This window comes from Apium graveolens, chromosome 4, assembly GCF_009905375.1.
Source record: "Apium graveolens cultivar Ventura chromosome 4, ASM990537v1, whole genome shotgun sequence".
Classification (NCBI taxonomy): Eukaryota; Viridiplantae; Streptophyta; class Magnoliopsida; order Apiales; family Apiaceae; genus Apium; species Apium graveolens.
In genome coordinates, this window is record NC_133650.1 from 8,927,618 (window position 1) to 8,931,781 (window position 4,164).

Genomic DNA, 4,164 nt, shown 5'->3' on the forward strand with positions numbered 1-4,164 from the left:
AACTGGTCAAGAAAAATCTTGTGAGAGGACTGCCAAAGTCAGTATTTGCTCCTGATGATCTTTGTGATTCCTGTCAGAAGGCCAAACAAAGAAAATCTTCATTCAAGAGCAAGACTGAATCATCAATTCTTGAGCCTTATCATCTACTACATGTTGATCTATTTGGTCCAGTAAATGTCATGTCTATTGCAAAGAAGAAGTATGCGTTGGTCATAGTGGATGAGTTCACCAGATACACATGGGTATATTTCTTGCACACAAAAAGTGAAACTGCATCTATCTTGATTGATCATGTCAAACAGCTGGATAAAATGGTCAAAGATTCTGTGAAAATTTTAAGGAGTGACAATGGCACTGAGTTCAAGAATTTGATAATGGAAGAGTTCTGCAAAAACCATGGAATAAAGCAGGAATTTTCTGCTCCTGGAACTCCACAGCAGAATGGAGTTGTTGAAAGAAAGAATAGGACTCTCATTGAAGCTGCACGTACAATGCTTGAAGAAGCAAAGCTTCCAACCTATTTCTGGGCTGAAGCTGTGCAGACTGCTTGTTTTACTCAAAATGCAACACTCATTAACAAGCATGGAAAAACACTATATGAGATGGTGAAGAAAAAGAAGCCAAATCTGAAATACTTTCATGTATTTGGATGCAAGTGTTTTGTTCTCAAGACTCATCCTGAACAGCTATCAAAGTTTGATCTAAAAGCTGATGAAGGAATCTTTGTTGGATATCCACTTTCCACAAAAGCCTTCAGAGTCTATAATTTGAGAACAAAAGTGGTCATGGAATCTATCAATGTCTCTTTTGATGACAAGAAGATTACTGGTCTTGAAGATTTCATTGACCATGATCAGCTGAGATTTGAAAATGAAGACTCAAATTCTGATACTGAAAATCCTGACAGTCTAAGTCCTGATACTGTAAACTCTGATGGATTAAACTCTAATGTTATTGAAACTGTGGTAACTACGTCAAAGGAAGATGCACCTATGCAGGGGGAGCATACTCAAGATCCTACCACAGCTCAAGAAACATTAGAACATACATCTGGCTCTTCAAGTTCTGATTCGTCAAGTTCTGATAAGCCAAGTTCTAATAGTGCTGAAAATCTAAATACTGAAGAATTCAACTCAGAGAGCACAGTTTCAGGGGGAGCATCAGAAAATGAAAATGAAGATAGCATGGATCATGGGGGAGCATCCAGTTCTAGAGAAAACCTTCCATCTGCAAGGAAGTGGACAAAATCACATACACCTGATTTGATAATTGGAAATCCTGATGTAAGTGTCAGAACTAGAACAGGTACTTCAAATGAATGTCTCTACAATTCTTTTCTCTCTCAGACTGAGCCAAAGAAAGTTGAAGAAGCTCTTCAAGATACTGATTGGGTGCAAGCAATGCAGGAAGAGTTAAATGAATTTGAAAGAAACAAAGTCTGGACCCTAGTGCCAAGACCAAAGAATAGATCTGTTGTTGGTACAAAATGGGTATTCAGAAACAAAACTGACAGTGATGGCATAATTACAAGGAATAAGGCAAGACTGGTTGCAAAAGGATATTCTCAATAGGAAGGAATTGATTATGATGAAACATTTGCACCAGTTGCTAGGTTAGAAGCCATAAGGATATTTTTGGCTTATGCTGCTCACAAAAAGTTTACTGTCTTTCAAATGGATGTGAAAAGTGCTTTTCTCAATGAAGAATTGGAGGAGGAGGTATATGTTGAACAACCTCCAGGCTTTGTAGATACCAAACATCCAGATTATGTCTACAGGCTTGATAAAGCACTTTATGGACTTAAGCAAGCTCCTAGAGCATGGTATGAGACTTTAGCTCAGTTTCTTCTGGAAAGTGGATTCAATAGAGGAACAATAGACAAAACACTTTTCTATCTCAACCATGGAAAGGACTTACTTCTTGTCCAGATTTATGTTGATGATATCATCTTTGGATCTACAAATGACAGACTTTGCAAGAAGTTTGCCAAACTGATGCAGTCAAGATATCAAATGAGTATGATGGGGGAACTTAGCTACTTTCTGGGCCTTCAAGTCAAGCAAAATGAAGAAGTCACTTTCATTTGTCAATCTAAGTACACCAGAAACTTGCTGAAGAAATTTAGAATGCAAGATTGTTCAAGTGCATCCACTCCCATGGCCACTGCAATAAAACTGGATAAGGATACTGGTAATCAGTAGATATTACTGATTACAGAGGTATGATTGGCTCTCTACTCTATCTAACTGCTAGTAGACCTGATATCATGTATGCTACCTGTCTTTGTGCAAGATTTCAAGCAGATCCAAGAGAACCTCATTTAACAGCTGTGAAAAGAATCTTTAAGTATCTTAAAGGAACAGCTGATCTAGGATTGTGGTATCCTAGAGAATCAGACTTTAAACTAATAGGTTACTCAGATGCAGATTTTGCAGGCTGCAAAATTGACAGGAAAAGCACAAGTGGAAGCTGCCAATTTCTTGGAGGCAGATTGGTTTCTTGGTTCAGCAAGAAACAAAAGTCAATTTCCACATCAACTGCAGAAGCAGAGTATATTGCTGCAGGAAGCTGTTGTGCACAGATTCTTTGGATGAAGAATCAGTTACTGGATTATGGGTTAACATATTTCAAAATCCCTATTTACTGTGATAATCAAAGTGCTATTGCTATGACAGGTAATCCAGTTCAATACTCTATGACAAAGCACATCAGCATCAGGTACCACTTCATCAGGGAACATGTGGATGAAGGTACAGTGGAATTGCATTTTGTTCCCACAGATCAACAACTAGCAGATATCTTCACAAAACTACTGTGTGAAGCTACTTTTACAAGATTGGTAAATCAACTTGGAATGGTTTCAGGTTCTTTCTCTAAATCTGCTTAGTCTTGTTCTGTGTTATCAGACTTTATACTCAGTATTTACAGAATTAATCTCATTGTGTATTCTGTGCTTAATTGATAAAAGTTTTTAAGTACTGACTGTTGTCTGATATATATTTCTCAACTCTGATAAGTGATATGTCTGTTTAAGTAATTATTCAATCCTATGAGGATAACTGTGCTAGATACTGACCTAGTAGTCTTCAATAAACAAATGATTCCATGTAAAAAGTAATTATTTCTGTGGAAATCTTATGACACAAGCAAATTCTGATAATTGAGCTTAGTTGAGTTTACTTTGTTTATCTTATTACTAAGTCACAAATTAGAATAATGCTACTCATCTGTTAAGTTCTGATACTAGTAAAACTGCTGAATGTACTAAGTGCTCATAAACCTCACTTATCAAAAGAAAAAGCAAAAAGATCAAAGAATAACATCAGGTACTCCTTTGAGATCTAGAGTAAAAATGTGGAAGGGACGACCCAAGTGCATTGCTGGTATTAAGTAAATATGCATTAGAAAAGCAAAATATTTTCTTGGTGACTTTTCACACTCTATGATTACTGGAGAAATACACTGATAAAAGCATAAATTCTGATACGCAGTCGTGACTCACTTACACTGAGAAGCCACTGTAACATAGAATTTGAAAAGATGCATAAAATTAGCACAAAATAGTTGAGGTAGACTCATGCATGACCTCATTCATCAGTAGGTTTCAGGATAATGACAGCTCTTTAGCAAAATTTTAATTATGCCTTATTTCTAAGATGTACTGAAGTGAATCAGACTTTACTCTTTGTCTGTTATTTAGCTTAATACACACACTAATCACTCCATATGAATGATGAAAATTACTGTGGTGGTCTATGTTATTTTAGATAAACAGTCACTGTGTCACTTTGCACAAATTCTGAGGACAAGTTCTAGTTACACGTTCTGATGATTAAGTTCTGAAGTCTATAACTCAGAACTTGTATGAGGATTTACTAAGAGGGCATTCCTTTTTCGAGTTAAGAAATTATGTTCTGATGACTGTTAAGTTCTGGTATAGGTCTAAGTTCTGATTTCTCAGTCTAATCCTTTACTTGGCTTATCTGTGAATAAAATTTGATAACAGTCTCAGTTCGAACTAGAATATGTTAAAGTGGAAGATTAATAGTCACTATGATTAGGATTAATGGTATTTGTACTTGAACAGTCCACTGTTTCTTGTTTCTTGTGCGTTTTAAACCATGATTCCTCTTTCCAATGAATGTTATTCTTTTTCAAAGTCTA